The 21,393-nt window shown below is 25.9% G+C and overlaps 1 protein-coding gene across 1 annotated transcript in view; it reads right to left on the reverse strand.

Moving 5' to 3' along the window:
• LOC148233828 (G protein-coupled receptor dmsr-1) overlaps positions 1 to 20,334 on the reverse strand; it is a 60,057-nt gene extending 39,723 nt beyond the window's left edge. The window contains exon 1 of the mRNA XM_088188612.1: positions 20,150 to 20,334. The gene's annotated coding sequence lies outside the window, so the exon portion shown is untranslated. The remainder of the gene's footprint in view (positions 1 to 20,149) is intronic.
• Between the last annotated feature and the right edge of the window lie 1,059 nt (positions 20,335 to 21,393).

Raw genomic sequence — 21,393 nt, forward strand, 5'->3', positions numbered from 1 at the left:
AAAAAGTATTCGTCACATTTTTCACAGCTTTATATAATAATACAAAATATAATAATCAAAGTTTGTGAAAAGCGCTGAAAAGTTTAATAAAAATTTCAGAATGTATTTATTATTTTCATAGAATTCTAAGGAGATTATTTATATTTTTAAAGCAACGTGAGACTCAAACACACTTTCACAAATTTATTTCGATTCCACAATATCTATGTGTGATGCATCTCTTGTATTTACTAGTATAGACAATAATTGTCTGCCGATTATTTTAATTTTGTACTAATACAGAAAACATAAACTGATCATTACTCTGATGCTAATTAAAATTAAATCCTAAAAATGCAATACAAAATCAATACACTGCTCCATTGTCTTTTGAATTGAAAGTAATGAAACAAATAATTTAAAAATATACATCGCTGTTTATTCGAGCAGTCATCAGTGGTTGAGCGTTTAGTATGGTGATGCATGTCTTTTTTTGCAGAAAGTGTACAAGTGGACTAGAGAGTTTTCTAGCTGATATACTGAATAGTAACAGTGACATAAATAGCTTTACTTCTAGAGATGTTTTTTCGATAACTACGATTACCCCGTAGTTATTTTGATTTTTTAATATATTATGAGATTTAAACTATAGTAAAATTTAATATTTTGGCACAAGAACCTTCACCTAGAAGTATTATATACTAACACAGCTCGCTCTGGAAATGTCAGGCCTTTATTTTGTTTTATTTTCAACTTGCTTTGACTTATTTGAAATGATTTCAGAAATCAATAAAACCGTCTCAACCGTAATCTGGCAATAAAATACAATACACTATTAGATTATTGGCGTTTTGCATGGCATACCTATTTATTTAAATATAAATTCATGTGTATCTTTGTATGTATCTAGTGATGGATTCTCTCGACAATAACTTTTACTTTATACATCACTCTTAAGGTTTTATAGTAATAATCACCCAGATTTTACTTTACTATCTTCACGTGTACTGTGTTTTACCCTCACACTAAGTCACGCGATTCCTATCAGCTAGAACTTATAGTTAGTTTTAGCTTTCTAACTTTCTATGACATATTTTCAAGTATTTTCTGAGCCCGAAAACATTTTTGACTTGAAAGACAACATTGGAACTTAATTTAGAATATAATTAAATATCGCTTTTCAACAATTCAAAACCGAGTTTAACCTGAAAATGTGTCAGCAACAAATAATACCCGGCTATTTACATTTAAGCAAAGGTCCGCAAAGTTACGGAGGGGTTGTAAAAATTCATCCCCTTTTTTAATTTAACTTGTGTTAATACTGAAATATAAGCACTAAAGCCAATACAATTACAAACGGCATAAAAAATATTTTTGATGAGTCCGACTTTGTGAGGCTCAAAAAGAAAATTAAAAACTTATGCATATTTTATATTCCTTAATGACTTTGTGATAATTCTTAAAATTTATTAGGTACATTTACATTGATACGATTTAATAATTGACACTTACAGTAATTACATTTTAGCAATTCTCCTTATATGGTATTTACATATTAATGTAATATAAAGAACAAGCGTTAAATACCTGGGCTTACACCTGGACTTCTTAAAATATTATGTATTATTTGTTAAATGCAAATACAATATAAATATTAATTTTGCTCTTTTTAAATAGTTTTCCATTGACTAATTTATAGATTTATATAATATAACACATGTCACTACTATTCTTTTACGGGCCACGTACTAAAATTTTATTGGAATTAGTTCAGCAAGTGCTCGTCCAACTCTTCTAGCCGAAAATGGTCTGAATGTTTTTTACATATTTATAATATTTTTAGTCACTAACACCCTTCGTCCATTTATATGATATCATTGGTGTTTAGATTAATAATATTGACACCTTTAAAATGTACTTTTTTTATTATTTTTTTTTGATAGATTGATAACTAAAGAGCATTGAGGAATTTTTTCGGTACCTAGCTTAGTTTTTCTACTATATCTATGTCATTTGCATAGACAAAGATTTGTTTTACCTGTCAGTTATGTAAAGCATGCTAAAACATCACTCTAAGTCTAAGAACATTATTAATGTGTCTGCATTATTTTGCTCCAAACTTGGGATTAAACTTGAATCTAAATTTACTGTATCTTCAACTTTGGATTCGACTTTCTTGAATTTTGTCATTGCATTTAATTTATTTATATGCATGGAATTAATGCAGCTTTAAAATATGCCTTATGTTATGTGGTTTTTTAATTTGGTATTTTCATACATTTTTGTATTTTATTTTCCTTATTTATTCATATATATATTTATATTTCAAACACATTTAAGTCACCCTTATTATGTAGTGGTCATTTAATTACTTAGCTCCATTAAGGTTCTATTTGTGTCTTATCTCTTCCAAGCGAGTAATCAGCACTTAGTGTTCAGGTTATTGAATTTTTTAGCCTTTCTTCAAAAAACATAATTATTATGATAACTACGTAGCTTAAAATTAAGGTAATTTATTAATAATAATATATTCGTTACAACAAATACATTGATTTTTATTTTCTATATTTCCTATATGCTCAGTAAAAAATGTATTAATCACTAGCTACTATTTCATTAAAATAATGAAAGCAGTATGATTTGATTAGCTAAGCAGGTTCATTATTATTTATAATTACATTCATCCGTAAGGTTAGGAAAATATAGGAAAATACACGTCTTATATAATGACTAATTTAATAATTACGAATGCAATTCGGCCTATAACGGTCAATGACCCAGCCCTTTTGGGGTTCATCTGATTCAGTGAAATAGTCATTAAAAATATATTTTTAATTTTTTTTAAATGTATAATAAATATAAGTAATCAATGAAATGTGATATATGAACAATGCATCCATTTACGCACGTGTCAACAACTCGATGTTTTGATAAGACGCAATCTCTCGAAATAAATTTCCGTTTACTGGGTCATTTTATTATGATTAATTTTCGGGCTGTATTTTATTAAAAACTCATAGAAGAATATGTAGTCAATTTACGTCAAACTTGGCAGAACGATTACTAAGATACGTGAGATTATGAAATAAGTTTACGAAGATTGAACGAAAAAAAATCGAAAGGACCAAAAAAGTTATTTTGAAAGTTTTTGCATTTATGCAACGTATATTCCTAAAGTAATCAACATAATGAATCGATGGTATATAAAGTTGACAATCATACTTTTTTTTAGTAAAAATATTTATTTATTTGATATTTTTAATTATATATATATAATATATATGTTTTTGTTTGTCCATAGATATATTTATATTTATGTGCTTTTAACGTAGTGTAGGAAATGTATCGATGACTAAGTGGGAAAACCTTTATTCTAAAAGGAAAAATAAATGACTGTCTGAAAATAACCCAAGAGACGCCCTTTACATTGAACTCGTATAATAAAATAATCTATACCGTTTCGTATACACTAAATTAACTTTTATATTCAGAATTATATTAATAAAATTACATTTCATATAAAAGTGTATCGTTCATCATTTTATTCACATCTAATTTACGATTGAAATATACGAGAAATGTTAATATGGTAAAAAAAGTATAGAAGCTACATATATCATGATTATTGAATATGTTTGGTTAAAGATCGCTTTATTTGTATTTTGTTATTTATTGTAAATCTCACTTTCCAACTTACTTAGCGATAGCCCAATGCATTACAACACAGTAAAAATAAACCATTTGAATGAAATTTAAACGTGAAATTTACGTTTCGGTTTTTTATTATAATCAATTTTATTATAAAAAACAAAGCGTTTACTTTACATATAATATAAATCGATCTATAATACATTTGTCGCAATAATCTTGTTGTAGTGCTACTAATAATATATATTATAAGTAATATAATTACTGTATAGTGTTTGTATAGCAGATACGTAATTTTTGTCTATTTTATTATAAATACAAATATAAAAACCCCCATATATTATATAAAAAATGTTGTTAATATGAGATTTATGCCTTTGATTCTATATTTTATTTCGGCCGAAACTAAATGTTCAGTCGATGTTTATTTAATATTTTACACGTTAATATCGCACTCCCTCTTCCTGCAAAGAGGAAAAAAAACATTGAAAAAATTGCACGTCACATAGTTTTTATGAGATATATTTCGTTTATGTCTCCAAGCACGCAGACGTGAGTTTCAATTTGGTAATGTAAAAGATGAAAATGTGTACAAGCATGTGTCCTATTCTATTATAGTAATATATATGATACGTATAAAATATTTTCATATTCAATTTTGTATCTTATATAAGCAAAAATATTATTATATAAAAAAAATGTTTTATTGAAAATAAATTGGCATTCAAAATGTGACTAATCCAAAATCGGTGACCATCGATTAAATAAAACCATTTTATGTTAATTAGAAACTGTTGATATAATGTATATCAATATTTGAAATATTTATTCGTTATGATTGAATATTAATTGAATATTATCTTACAACCGAATTTATTATTCATTATAAAATATTTTATAGATATACATACGCAAAAAATATTATCGTGCTTTTTACCCCTTGTTATCAATCGCCGAAAGTGGCCAGCTTAAATTTCCCCCTTCAGGGCTTAAATATATTTCGTACGTATGTATAAGAGGCGATGTAATTGGCTCATTAACGCTTAAGACAACAGATATTTTTATAGATGTTCACCTATCATCATCAAATAAAACGTAAACAGATATACGTAAATTAAGCTGTTAAAAAATAAGTATAGTTTCCGAAAAATCAAACTTGACAATTTTATATATAATAATTGTTTTTTATCAGTTATTAATTTTAATATAAAATATATCAATGTTATTTCAAATTGTTTTTTATCCTTATACACATATATTTTGCACTTAGTCAATATTTTTTTTTTAATGTGACCCCACTGAGATTGACATGCCTGCTCTGCAACTATCGTTGCAAAGGCCTTACATGAAGAATATTTCTTTATGAACAGGAGCTTATTTCTAGATTGCAACGTGCTGCTGACGTACTATATGCTTATTGCTATTCCAGTCTTAGTGACATACTTTCTACCAGCTGCATTTAAGTGTTTGTCAACACCAGCAACTTTTTTTTTCAATCTATGTAGAGAAGCGATCAAATTTATTGTGAAAAATGTGGAAAAAAATATTTTCACTGTATAATATATTCGTATGTATATACGTATATTAAAATTTAAATTACAAAAATATTTCTAGCCTGTTTATTGCTAGGTTCATATTCTAGGATATATTTAACTCAGAACCACAATATATATAGTTCGGTTTTGGCTTAGACCAGATAAAGGCAATTCCATGAAAAAAAATGTTTTTTAAATAATAAATTTTAACAACATAAATCTTCCAAATATTTTACTTACGATTTAAATATTTTTTTTATTTTTGTCATGAAACATTAAAATCTACAGCACCTCTGAATTTTTCGTGCAACCAAAATGTATCTTCAATAAAATACAATAAAGGCAATCTCCCGCAATGTCACAAGTGATATTATATTTATTTATCTCTCTTCTCGCATTCTATTGAAGCGTTTTCAAGTAGTTTGAAGCATCGCAACTTCCAGGAGAAACCCTTCGAAACTTATTGTTTTCACCGCAATATTTTTTCGCTTCACTTATTATTTGATTATTTACTGTTTAATCCAAACTGCTACGTTTAATTTACTAAAATGTTAATACCTACTAGCTTTCGCCTTGTTGAACTCGTGACATACAATCGGTGCGAAGTTTACAAGCTTCGTATAAATGTAGGTTGTCGGGGTGTTGTAAACTTTGCAATGCAAACAAATACATGGTATAAATAAAGTGTTTTTGATAAAAGCTTGCATTATGTAATGTTTTCGTTGAACCTTTCGCTATTTTATGATTTAGGTAAACAAATAACAAACAATACGTATTAATATGCACATCAAAATTGATCAATATTTGCATTTCACAGTCGAAAATGAAAACAAAATTTAGTCTAGGTCTAATATTATAATATTTTTAATACAGATTACAGCTGTGCCTAGCATTAACTTTATTTTACACCAATAATAGTTCACGATATTTCTGTATGAATTAGTTTATTGCATATATTTCAATAAATTAATTTCGCTTTAATGTTTTATACTTTAATAAACGCAATAAATGTATGCATATTATTTTCATACTTCTGCAATACCATGTTACAACGATACTTGAATGGTTCATTATTAACCATTCGCTTTTGTAAGCTATCCTGCATACCTTATTTTTTCAAAACATGTAGATATAAAATACCTAATCAATAGAGCAAGCTTTCATACTTGCCTGAGGATAAATATACATACGAGTATATATCTACATGAGATGCACGATTTTTTTATATAAAAACAAAGAATTTTTGGTGAATTTTGGTTAATACGGAAAAAAACATTTCAGAAATCAATTGGTATGATATTTGTGAAAAAATACTAATTGTAACAACATAAGGATTATATAATTTCCGTTATCATACAGTTTTTGCTGTAGGTTTTATCATATTTTACGTCTAGATTTAAAACAATGTTTCGTATTTTTTTAACTAATATTTAATAATAGTTATGTTTATATTATGCTTATTTAAAATTTATTATTATTTTTTTACTTAATATTACATTTTTTTACATTATTTTTTTACAGCTCGTGTAGATTTTTTGTTAATCGATGGCATTAGTAAATATTTACTACTTTATATTTTATTATAATAAATTATAAAAGTGCAAATTAAGAGTTTGAAAGACAAAAATAGATTTAAATTCAACTTGTAAATTTAAATGTTGATATAAATAATAATTAATGTACACAAAGCTGATAAAGCCAAATTAAGTTAATTGTATTCTCAAATATTAATCATAATGTAGGGATTAATGTACGACACAAATTAGATTATTATCAAACTTGATCCATTACCTTCATTTACTTCATCATTTATACCAACAAATTAGGTCTGGTAATTTTTTTATTTATGACAGTCCGGGAATTGGTGACATCTATATTATTAATTATAAAATATGTGCTATACGATTTATAAGTAATTGATGTCACTGCAGCTGGGGCCGATTTATTTAATAATAGCGCATTTTTATAAAATAAAAATTCGAGTGCCGCTGCCGGGGCTCGAACCCGCAACCTCAGAGTAATTAGTCTGAGATGTTACGGACTACGCTATTCCGTCCTTATATAATATATATAAAAATTCTATTTCGAATAATAAAATAGCAGCAATTCTTAGCAAGCTTTACGAGTATAAAAGTATTATTTGCTTATGTGTCATGTATATATTATATATGCTATCAGAAAATGATTGCATCTCTTTCGTTCAATAATAAAAATAGGATGATGTTTATAAAATTTGTAAATTATTTTATAAACACATTTGCACATATAAAATCAAACTTTGATGTTAGAATTTATATGTAAAGTATGTTTTTATATAGTTTTAAGAATAATAATTAAGTTTGCATTAAAACAAAAAGAATGATATAATTTACATAGTTCTCGAATATTTTATTTGACTTTTAGCTTTTAAGCAAAATGTAATAAAATATTTAATATATTTAGATATATAAGACATATTCCTTTATAATATTTGCTAACTTAATATTTAAAGCCATTTTCTGCTTCTTGGTTTGGATTAAATTCTCTGATGCTTTAATTGAAATCCCAACAATACAATTAATTTCCATCTGTAATTGACAAAGGCCCAGATTTACATTAAATTATGACATAAGAGTGTGTCACGTATAATTAGATTTATTGTCATTTCTTACCTTTATTGCGGTAATATATTATTGTGAAGAAATAATTTGATTATTATTGCTATATCTTATTAATAAAAACGTTATATTATAATAAAAATAAATTAACCTGCTAATAAAAAGTTTTCCTGTAAAAAATATTCGAATTATGTTAGGTGGAAAATTTATAAAAGTTCGTATCGTTAGTTATCTGTCTACAATGCGTTATATAAATTGTTTTAATTGTTAAATTTTGTGACAAACTGACGTTTTCCAATTTAATTAATATACAAAACCATTTTACATGTATTTTATACAGAATTAAGGAACATAAAAATGGCGCTACAGTCAATTTTTGTTGTTGTATCTACTACTAAACTTACTGTTCTCACATAAATTTTAATACGTAATATGTCGACAGGATTCAGTGGACCAGTAACATGTTTTTGCATCGTTTTACGGTCAGCAATAACTTAAGTAATAACAAATTTCTCAAAATTTAAATTATATGATAAAATCCATACTTTGTTTTTTCTTCTTTTAATAATGATTTACAGCCAAATAAGAACTTGGAATATTTATTATATACTGATGATCTAAAAGTATTTGCACAAGTGCGGATTCGTTCTCTTTAATGACTATGGAAGTATCTATCAAAAATCGGTTACTCTTCGTCATTTTCGAGCGTCACTTTACTACATTTTTTCTAGCTCCCATCTCCCAGATAAATTATTTTATAGTTCAGGCATAAGTCTCGATTGCGTTCTTTATTCCTCACTGTTACAACCAGGACGTCCTTTACATGGGCCATCCAACTTCTCTACGAGCTTCCCAGAAACTGATGTTTTCGAGGAAAGCTACAAGGAGCTAAAACAATTTATGTGTACGTCTATTTTATTTTACAAAATATGTTATGCTTAATTGAAATAACAATATATGTGTTTAATTATTTGTGTATCTATTTAAATGAGACTTTTTAAATTTTCCATTGCTGCATGACAGATGTTGGCCCAATGCGTTACAATGTGCTTTATTTTATAATTTTACTAAATATTTTTTGGATGTTGAGCCAAACAAAAATAATTTGTGTAATTTGTAATGTAAATAAAAATTAGATATTCTTATCATAAATATATGTTTTACTGTTTTCTGATAAATAAAAACTGATAAAGCATAGCATAGCATAGCATACAAATATAAACATCTCTTCTCCTCACCATGGCTCAAAAATGCATTTTATGAGATTGACTGAAAAACATTTTTATAATATGAGCATTGGTGAAAACCGTTGCTTATTATCAATTAAAAGTCGTGGGTTCTAATCTCACATAAAACCACTATTTTTTTATGTAATCGGATCGATTAATTAAAATCAAAACAGATCGTATCCTTTTTTAAATTTATACAAGTAATTATAACCCAGGTCTGGGAATCAGTGATATCTGTATAATTATTTAAAAATTGATATGTGTATAGTGAACAACCAATAAAGGTCACTTTGCAGCTGGGGTCAGTTTTTAATAATAGCGCATTTTTATAAATAAAAATTTAAGTCAGCTGCTGGGGCTCGAACCCGTTTCACTTAAGTTATCAGTCAATACCTTACGGAATACGCTATTCCGACTATTATAATATAAAGTTATATAATTTAATTTTCTAATATAACTCGTCAAAGTATTGGTAAAAACTCCCTAAATTTCATATATCATAAGCCCTATTTTGCATGATGCCATATGCCTTGAATAAAGCACCCTATTAATTAATATTTTTTGCAGAACCCTAAACAATACTCAAGGTTTTAAGTAACATAATTTTTAATACGCTGACTCAAAAGGAGGTTGTGAAATCGCAATAGTACAATATTTCCGTACTACAATAATAAAGCTGCAAAAGGGTAACCAAAATGTGACATTAAGCCAAAAAATTGACATTATTCATCGTCTCAATAAAAATATAAACTAAAATCGATATAAATAAATATTTAGTATTTAAAAAAAATTATACATACAAACATAAAATAATAATTTATTTTACCTACTAAATTTCTTTATAATAATTATATTGCTATAGCAAATTTCCATTAGGGAAAACTACTTAAGCAATCTTACCTTAAACTGTAACATTTTGAGGTAATTTATATTATATGATAGTATGTATGTATATTATCTATTTAGTGAATGCTCTAGAAGTTATGCCATTTTATTTTGAAATTTTCGCACTGTCATTTTAATTATTAATTATCAGCAAAAATTTATGAGATCACAAAGATAGCCTCTCTCAATTGTTTGATCTCATAAATAATTGTATCACCAGTAAACAAGAGGCTTATTTACTTTGAGTTAATAAACATTACGTGTTCTATCCCAATGTATACAGATTAAAGAAGACATAACGGAATTTGTAATAAACCATAATAATCCCGAAGGTTGAATAAACGCTTATATAGTTCTATTTATACCTCACATATTGCAGATTTTAAAACATCCATAAATGGTAAAGTGTGTCAGAGAATTTTTTCATAAAGAACGTTGTTATGCTATGTTTTCTTTCATAAACTTGCATGTTACCATGTACAAGGATGTAATCCGGTTCAAAGCTCGTTTTCTTCACAATATCCATAACAAAGCCCAAACATAAGAGATTGCTCTTCTTTATTCGATAAATTGACCCAAAAAATTAAATTGGAAGCTTAAAAGTTTATGGTCTACCACTATAGTGTTGAGGGTAATAAACCAAATTGTAATTTAATTGCTTATTTGCTTGAACATGTAATTAGTTTGCGAAAGTAATTGAACAGTAAACTGCTTGCCGCTTTGAACAACGCAAAACTTTATCGTTTCATATCCAACATTGTATAATATGTAAATTTATGTAAGTTTATTTGAAACAGATTTGCTTAGTTGTTTTAGTAAAAACTAGATCCGGGGTCTTGTCTCTAGCTTTTCCTACCATGGATTAATGAACAAAACCTCAATGGATCATTCTCATTAAGAACAAATTTCCCGCACACATTAGTCTTATGTGGTTTATCCTGATCGTGACGAAATACAACCGTTGGTAATTAAAGCAAAGTAAAATTTGTTTAGATCAATCCGCACTTAAAATTCCTTGGCTCGGAGATAGAAAACCTAAAACGCAATATGATTTTCCTGGCACGTAAATGATACATTCAATATAATTTTATACGACTATCTACAATATTTAAAATTATGGAAATAATGTTTAAAAATAAAGTTATGTCATTAATTGAAAAATGAAGTATATAAGTCATGAATAAAAAGCTTTTTAATTATCTCCATTTTGAATAAATCAAATAACATATCATGTTTTAATTTTTAATATGTTTGGATAATTAATAAAACTGATCTGTAAAAGATCATCTTACACATTTGTGATACAATTGATTTTTTACAATAGTATTTAAAAACGTTTGAAAATTTAAAATTTGCGTATAATTCTACGGTTTATCTATGTGGTAAAAATATTATTACACATTAGTTTTAATAATAAATTGTCCGAATTTTAGTAATAACATTCCACAATACAATATTAGTATGAATGATCAAATTCGCTTAGAATATAGAGCATGTGTAAACATGTTTATTAATTAATACGTGACAAACTAATCCGATACGTGAAATCAGATAATTGAATTAATCAAATCGTACATTACAACATTACAAGCAGACATATTACATATCCTGATGTTGTAATGTAAGAAAGTAAGATTATTGGAATCTCAGAATTCATCACGATTTACAAAATGCTTCTTAATCTACAAAAACTGTATTTTTTTATAACCGCAAAACATCGCTGATGCTTTTAAATACATTTATTTAAAAGTATTTTTACTGTTTTATATAAGTGGGATCTTTCTCTGTTACTCAAATAATATAATGTTTTATATTATCTAAATCAGTAAGCTAGAATAAATTTTCATTTTAATTGAAATGCTAGTGGAGTATTTTAGTGATCCAATCCAAATCAATCACACAACTAGATACGTGAACTGAATGATAATGCTTGTAGATAACACAACAACTAAGTAGGTATAATGAGTCTGTATGCGTACAACATAAGAATAGTAATAAAATTTAATTAGTCATACGTATGTATAAGACAAATGTCTTAATGTAACATCCTTTTAAAGGATATCACTATTATTTAATTATTAAAAACAATAAATTATTACATCTGGTAACATTTACCCACTTGGCATAATATAAATTACATTTAAATATAGTAGTTTTACATATTTCAGGTTTGAAGCCAAAGAGGTGTGACTTTGTAGCTAAAAAGGCGCATTTTTTAGACAAATTTCAATTACCACATATCACGAATGCGGCTTTTGTAAGTCGAAGTCTTTACTGGTGTATCGAGTTGTATTTTTATCGGCTGTGATGTCTCTCATATCAGTGCAGTCTCTCTTGCTGTGACTCCGTGGCATCTCTTTGTGATCAAGTGTATTTTATAATGCTAGTTTGCGAATCACAGATAAGAATATTTGCGAGGTAATCGGATCACTTCTTAGACATTTCTTTAATGTCGTTTTTTATATTCTTTTTGTAAAATATTTTTCCCCTAGAATATCCATTGTTTTTTTATCATCTTCTTGAATATTAGGGCAAGCGCTGTGTAACCTTACCCTTCTTTAATTCATAAGGTAAAGTCTTTTCACGATCTGCTATCTTCAAACGAATTAGCTGAGCATATAATGTGTATGTGGTAATTGTCTGCCTCTAATCCAATAACTGATATTAAATTATGCTCTTCATATCCTACTAAATGCAAGACATTATATTATTGCGGTGTTATCCTGTAGTCATTTGCCTCAAAAATAAATATTTTTTTTCTAGAATTATTAATTATTGGCATATTGAGATTCAGGTCAGATTGTCCTCCAAATACCCGTATTCTGAAAATTCAAATCAAAACAATAATTGCTGGGGTATTCGAATGTTTGGGTTTTGACTGTTTTGTATCTCGATAATACCGGTATTGAAAATTTCAGTATTATTTCAATCCCTATACACGCCAAAATATAACGTTATTTTCGGCAAAAATACAACCACCTACACATTGAATTAAGCATACGTCATAAAAAATCTGCTCATACACGAATACAGTTCCGAAAGATCTGTTCTACAATTTTGGATATTTTGTTGCACAGATAGCTTCCTCTAGTGTAGCAAAAACACACTGATTGTAAAAATAATAAATACGTTATAGTAGCTACTATAAAGCGTGAAATTTACATAGTTCATTTAGCCAATAGTAAACACTTTTTTTATGAATAGAATTTGATTGTAAAAAATTTACACAACATCAGTTCCAATTGGTTGAAAAAAAAAATATTATGCTTAGCATATTTTCGGTAAATATTTCAGTAATAAAAGCCAATGAGTGAACTAAACAAAAATACAAAGTATTCTTTGCTTAGTTGGCAGTGGTGCTCTTAATCTTATGCCATGTGACATTAAAAATAGGTAGAACTTAACAAAAAAAAAGCTTATATATCGCACAATATTTTTTTCTAAAAAGTTAGATAATTTAATAATACATATTGAATATAAAAATCATGATTTTTACCATGTAATACACAAATTTAACAAATTGAGAATCTCTGTTATAAAGCCAAAACGGGCGTGCAACTTCCAGAGTTAATCAGTTTCAGATCCGTAAAGCCTTTGATGTCCCTTTCCGATCCCTGTAGACAATTCATCAGCTATACCTGAAAGTAGGTACGTTGTAATAAAAAACGTAAAAAAAACATTGAGAGAATTAAATAAGCGCTTTTGTATATTTTTTGCTTTTGTTTCTATGGAAAAAGAGTTTTAAATAAAAATGAATAATCATGATATTCCAATAATATACACATACGTGCTAATACTTTTGGTAAAAATAGTACTACAATGATCCTATTTGTGAGCACTGTTATTAATAATTAGTGTATACATATATATAAGCAATATATAAAGGAAGAGGAAAAATGTTATATATAGTATCTATTAATATTTAGCAGTTCCTAGACTTTTCTGTCTCTATGTTAAATATATCTATGTGTGCGCAAATAATTCGTTAATGTATCGTATTAATATCGTATCAAGATTAAATTTTTAAATAATGCAAATAAAACTAGACATTAGTTTATGGTACAAAATATTAAATAGTAATGAATTTGTAATATTTAGAAAACTGTAAATATATAATCAAAAATAATTAAAAAAATAGTTTCACTTGTTAGGATAAAATATATAAGCAATATAACAAAAGTTAATATATATTTTTAAATTCCGGATAAGAATGATATATTTTATTTTTTAAATATATACGAATAACAAAGAAAAATTCTTGATATATGCAAAATTACGTTTTAACCCGAAGCTAAATTTAAATAATGGTTGGATAAAATAGGAAATGAAAAAAACGTCAAGTTTTTGTATATAAAATTTAAAGCATATGTATTTTATAGAAATATAAAGAATTTAATTAAATAAACATCAATTGAAATTTTGCATTATTAATAATGCTTAGCAATCACACCAACATATATATAGCAAATAATTTTATATTAAAATATTTATATTTATAACGACCAATTGATATTATTCATTAAAAAAATCCAATATAATAAATTTTTCATTATGAAAATATATTTTTTGTTACCTATTAACGATAATATTTTATACATATTATAATTAAAATATTTGGTATTTTAAATTAAATAATTTATTACATTCCATGTAGAAAAAAATGAGTTCCAAGACTTACTTTGATAGGTGGCATCTACGTTTCTCTATATATGTGGTAATTTGTATATATTATATTAATTAACTGTAACCAGCTTTTCCGGCTTCTATTTGGCTACAAAGTCACACTTCTTCTGCCTTAAAGCTTGTGTCGCTATAGACCGTTTAATAGCAAATTATACATAAAAAACATTTTCATTGGTTTAATATTTTAACTATTTATGCTTCGAATTAATTAGTATTATAAATAACAGCAGATATTTTTAATCTTATTTTAATTTTATGTTTAAATAAAAATAATAATATATTTATATCTGTATATAAATTTTGTCACGTCTCTTATTCAAAGCTCTTTGATAAAATTAAATCGTACTTGATCCTTTTCTAATTCAAAATATTTTCAGTGAAATCAACGAATAAATAAAAATAGTATACTGTTTGTTTTACTTTGCCTTATCTTTGAAATAAGTCTAGACAAAGCTTTATAAATCAATATTGACTATTTATATGTAAACACAGATCTGTAAATATAATAAAATAATATTATTAATTATTTTTTTATATTATCATTTAACATTTTGAGTTCATCAAACAGCAAAAATAAAAATAAACATATTATTTTAATTTAAAATATGGAAATGTATTAGAAATTTATAATATATTTTTAACTATAAAACTTTTTTATACCATCGCAAAGATTTTTTAATCTATCACGTGAAGCTATAAGGCTTTCAATTAATCGATTGTGAAAACTTTTTTATAGCAAAATCTAGCTGTCTACGACAGTTTTTCTTATAAATATAAAATATGAATTATTTAAATAAAAAAATGTAGATTAATAGTAGTAAATGTTGATCTATATATTTGTTTATATATCCGTAATTGATCAGAATATTAAAATTAAATGTGTAACTTGATTTATTGTACATCGGAGTTAATGATATGGTTTTAATTCTGCTGCATATGTTATTACACGTTGACCCATTTATTTATCACGCTGTTTTTCGTTTTAGTTAAATAGAAAAATGTGTCATCATTTGTATCCTTTGTATTTAACTGTTAATTTACGAAATAACTCTTCCGTAATAATTAATTATTTGTTTAAAAAAAATAAACGTCGTAATAAGCAAGACAATCATTTAAATTAAAGTAATTGCCCTTTCCCATATGAACATAATATACAGACATTTAAATTTATAAATATTTTTATTTACTTTTAAAGTAAATGTTATTAAATACTTAAATATTATTTATTTTATCATAAATTAATCAACATGAACCATAAAAGACCCTAAATATATCATAATATTAATGTAAGTCTAAAATTGACGACCAGAAATGCTTTAAGCATTGCATTATTTATTTAATGATAAATGTGAAACAATTCATTACATTTAATACAATAAAAGCATATTATTATATATATTACTATTTTTGATCATCATATTTATTGCTTTCTATTACACAAAACAGCATTAATATAGGTTAATCAAAGTATAATGTAAAATATACGCGCAATTTAAAAAATATATATTAAAGGAATATTTGTATATAGAACAAACTTGGAGATGAAAAGCTTTTATATACATTAAAAAATCGATAATTACAAGTTTTACAAATATTTTTTTTTAATTTACGTTTTATATTATTCTATATATTTTTCATTATTAAAACATAAGTAATATACAGTAATAATAATATAAAAATACGTAATAAGCGTATCATTTAAACCCATATGTTTCAAAGATACGATTAATCACTTTTTTCATTAATTAATTGCAATTATATTAATTACTAAATATGCGTCAAAATTAATATAAATATATTTATTCCACGTAATTCATTATATTGAGCTTAATGCCCAAAAATAAACTTGTATCTTATCAGTACGAATGTATTGATTTGCGCATTTTTATTGCGATTGAAAATTAATATGCTAAGAATAACTTAGTTGTATTGTAATAGTGTTCAAGTTTAACAATAAGCCATTGCTTTTCAAACGACCCTACGTGATTTTTAACAAACACTGTTATGACGTATAGTGACGTTGTTTTGTATAATATTGTTTAATATTTAGTATGATTTATTCTTAAGAAAGAAGATTGCTACGCTTCGCTATATAAAAGTATAATTTGTCAACATTCTGTATGCAAACAACTTCATCCGGTTCGTTATTAAAGACGATATTTTTTATTATCCTTTTTGTTCAAAGCGTCAAGTGTCTACTTGAAGAGGGTTTCAAAGGTTCATCAAAATGTTTTCCTTTGGTGACAAATATATTTTTTAACAACAATCGTTCCAACTTTCCATGATAAAATTCATTTTGATAGATCACCAAACGCTTTGACACTTTCACGCCTTTTTCATTACATGAAAATCAGAGATAATATATACTGATTGATTGTAGCAACATCCTCGAAAATACATATAGCGCTTTTAAAATTTTAGACGTTATTGTTGGCGCAATCTTGTATGCCTTGCCAACTGAAAAGAGTTACGATCAGAGCTGTACTAAAAATTTTAACGCCCTTGGCAAATAGGCAAACATCTGCCCTATTTGTATAGGTGGTATAATATATGATTTATTAATAAAAAAGAGCCATATTATATGATTTGAAAAAATATCTAAAATATAATGTTTAAAACACTTCAATGTGAACTATTGCATTGATTTGTAGCTACAAAAGAGACATAGATCCTACAAATATAAGGGTTATGAAACATTATATCAGGATAGCATTTGTGTACGATAAAGGAGTCATTGTCATCAATCATAACTTTAAAGAGTAATTATTATTAGATCATATGAAGTATTGTATGTATTGATTTTACAATCATTTTTTTTTTAAATATTAAGATAGCATATATAAAATAAGCACTTAATTTAAAATAATTAGTGCTTAAATAGATAATATAATTTATTACAGCAGTCCTTTTCTAAGCCCGATTCCAAATACTTTCGAACTACTCTCTTACTTAAAAGTTTCTAATGCCACATCATTATTGCATTTATACCCAAGATTAACCCAATATATCCGCGACAATGAGTTGAATATTGTTTATAAGTCCAATGAAACTTTTCTACGACAGAAGTTTTCAAACTTTTGTCGAAGCTCATGAAACAACTAGGTATCATACTTTCTTAAGAATGGAAGTTCTAAATCCGAATCTTAAAACACTTAAATTCAAACTTTAAAAGTGCATCTAGTAAAAAGTAATATATAAATGAAGTTGATGCACACGTCTGTAAAAAATAAATGGAAATTGGATCAACTTATTAGATATTACAGCGATGCTATGCTTTAAAATAACATAGCAATGAAAGCCACAGTTGAGATTCGCATTGTTATCAAATATGAATACTTGAACACTAATGCACATTTCAACAATTCAACTTTGTAGTTGTACCTCTATTGTTTCCATTCTTGCGAATAATCAGTTTATTTTTTTTTTTAATGTCTTATATTCATTTATAATTAATTCTATTATATTTGCATGAATTTAAAATATGTTTTTAAAACTAAGCTATTATGAGTTATTGTATTGAGTACATATCATTAAGGAAGGTAATTCTATATTCTATGCAAACTATAGTATATACGTATACTGAATATAATCCAGTTCTTCCTAAATTGACGTACTAATATATACTAGCGTGCTAATTAATTTTAAATTATGATAATAGACGTACATAAAGCGTTATTAATAATTACAAATGGTGTCGAGCAATAAAAAATGTATAAAAGTACACCCAAAACAACATGTGGGCGATAATTTTCACATTAAAAATGGCTTATTTTAGAGAATATATGATAATCTATACCAATTTATATTTTTTATGTACATATACAACTAACTTGCTTAATTAAAGTTACTTGTACGCAAATTTAATAAAATTTTAAGAAAAATGGCAAATTGTTGCTCTCACATAGACATTAAAATAATATTATTAAAATTGATAAATTGTTTTTGATTGTGTTGCTTTATACGAGAAAATTACTGATAGAAGAATAAATAATAGAACTAGGTTTATTTTTTATTTTTTTAATTATATTACAATCACACCATCGAAGAACATGATGTATTTTAGATAAACGTGATCAAAGATATAAATTATAATTTATGTGTATTTTCAATAAAATTATATTTTGACTGGCGTTTCAGTGAAATCACATCCGAATGCATTTTCACTGGTAGATAAATATTTATAATAGCGAAATAAAACATAACTGATAATTATATGCAAACAAAGTAAGATTTTATCATTTTTTATTACTTTCGTTTGTATAAATAATAAAAAAAATATTTTATAAATTTAAATAATTTCCAAAAAACAGCTTTAAAACATTAATCAAGATTAACCGCTACAGAGCTGGTGTTTTCAACAGTCGGAACAATCTAGACAAAGTTTACCACTAATTTAAAATACGAAACATTCAGTGCGTTGATATTTTTATTTATATATTTATAAAATGTGTAATCTAAAAATTTAAATATATATAAAGTTTATTATAACTTTGCTTATTTACCTAAAAAAATAATGTATTTGCTTATGTGTTTTATTTAATGTTTAATAAATATTTAGATATTCTTAGTTTTACTATTAGATATTTGAATAGTTAAAATAACTATATTAAATAGAATAAGATTTTTAATATTATGATACATTTATTGTCGTTAATGATAACCTTTAACACATTTGTAATAATAAATATAATAGTTTTTTTCCTTAAAACTTATTTAATATAAACCATAATTTATAAATTAATTTAAATGCATGATAAAATAAGAAATGATACCGAATGACATTTGATTATTGGGCTATGCAAATAATTTTGTTAGCACATAAAATCAATAACAAGCCGATTTAAAAGCAGTGAAATAAATCCCGTTTAGTGTTACCATATTTCATGATCTATAGTAAAGCTTAGAATCTCAAACTTGTCAAAAAATTAAATATTTGCGGAGAAATAAAGATAATTTAAGAATAGCTAGATACAGTTTTTATCGTATAGATGTAAGGATTTATAAAATAATAAATACAATTATGGGATAATCCATATAAGAGCGAAATATGAAACACAACTATATGACGGAAAATTTAATTACTTTACACCTATAATTTATATATAATAAATAAAATCATATTCCATAAGAATATTTATTGATTTAGTATATAATTGAAATTAAATTTATTTCTAAAAATATTTTAATATAATTTATTCGTAAATTTATACAAAAATAGATACCTATGTTTTATAAATTCTTACAAGATAATTATTTTTATACCTAACATCTAACGTTTAAAAAAAATGAACCAAATTAATTACAGATAATTTTCAATAAAGTAAGATGTAAATTTATGATGAATTCAAAATATCCCAACACTGTTTATTAACACCAAAATTAATTGAAACGAACGCGTTTAAATTCAGAGTTTAATTTAACCAAAATTTTATTATATGAAACACTGCTTTTATATTAAATTTAAACACAATTTCACATTTTTCTCACAGGATAAAAATTACACTTCAAAGTCAGAATATAAGCAATTTGTTAGCATCTTAAATAAGTAAATATAACACCCGTACTTTACATATTAATAATAATAAATTATTACCTTATTGATGCAGAAACTGTTTTAAAAATCACATATTTTATTTATTATTACGAAACGATTATTTTTATTAAATATGCTTTCACAATAATTATTTATCTTATCAAGTAAACCTAAAACGTCACTATCGAGAGCTTATCTCGAAACGAGGCAACGCGTCCGAATCGCTCGACAGCATCCGTAGCACTGACTGTCTAGCGAAAATCTCTCCTCAACTTCGCTATGTACAAAAGCTCTGGAGTGAGCTTTCACGATTGAAGTAATGTTTGCCAAATGTAAGCGACGTTAAAATTTTAATGGCCGTACAACTTCAACACATGTTCAACATTGCCTTTATGTGATTACCTGCTTCGCTCCACATTTGCATTTTTCAATATGCAAACACACTAGGTAGATATAAAAGTATACGTCCTATCAGATTTTTTTAATCAGTTAATAGTCGTCGGGGCTGCAATATATACTATTTGGGCCAGATACTTTTGGATCTATGCGTATATGTAAAATGTTATTTATATAATATTTATTTGGATATTTGATTAATGGAATACGGGGGGCATCTGTTGCGAATTGACTAACGGATCACGTATACGTCTGGCCTTAACATCTTGCCGTTAACTCATCTTCTAAGTCATAAAATCGACCATACAGTATACATTTCCAGGTAAAAATAATATTGAAAAAATGTAAAAACTTGTTCTGCTATTTAACATCAAATATAAATCTAAATAACATGATTCATTAAATTCCAGAAAATCATAAAAAAATATTTGTAATACGTATTTTTAATTCTTCTTATATATTTATTTTTTATTTTCTGTCTCAATATTATTAAGTAAATTATGGTTTACGCAAAAATTAATATCTTTGGTTCTGTATATTACATCATTACAATTAGTTGACCACTAACCAGTCACATAACTTCAGTATTAACAGCTAGATTGCTACGCAATAAATCATATGTAAATTGAAATATCTTAACTGAAATAAATAAATACATAGCTAAAAATAAATTTTACCAATATTTTATTTACGAATGAGACTTAAACCACTCTCATTTATAACGCCTTATATACAACAATAAATATTTCTACACTAAAATCTTATATTCATATGCATGTAGAATAGATTAAACATATTAAAACTTTTTGCTTGCAAACTAAATATGTTAAACTAACTAGATTTTCATGTTCATAGTTTTTCATTGACCGTTCACGAAATGTTTTTTATATAACTTTTAAAAGCTTTTA

Source organism: Plectrocnemia conspersa, unplaced genomic scaffold (assembly GCF_051122295.1).
Source record: "Plectrocnemia conspersa isolate PC_06_02 unplaced genomic scaffold, ASM5112229v1 ptg000007l, whole genome shotgun sequence".
Taxonomy (NCBI): Eukaryota; Metazoa; Arthropoda; class Insecta; order Trichoptera; family Polycentropodidae; genus Plectrocnemia; species Plectrocnemia conspersa.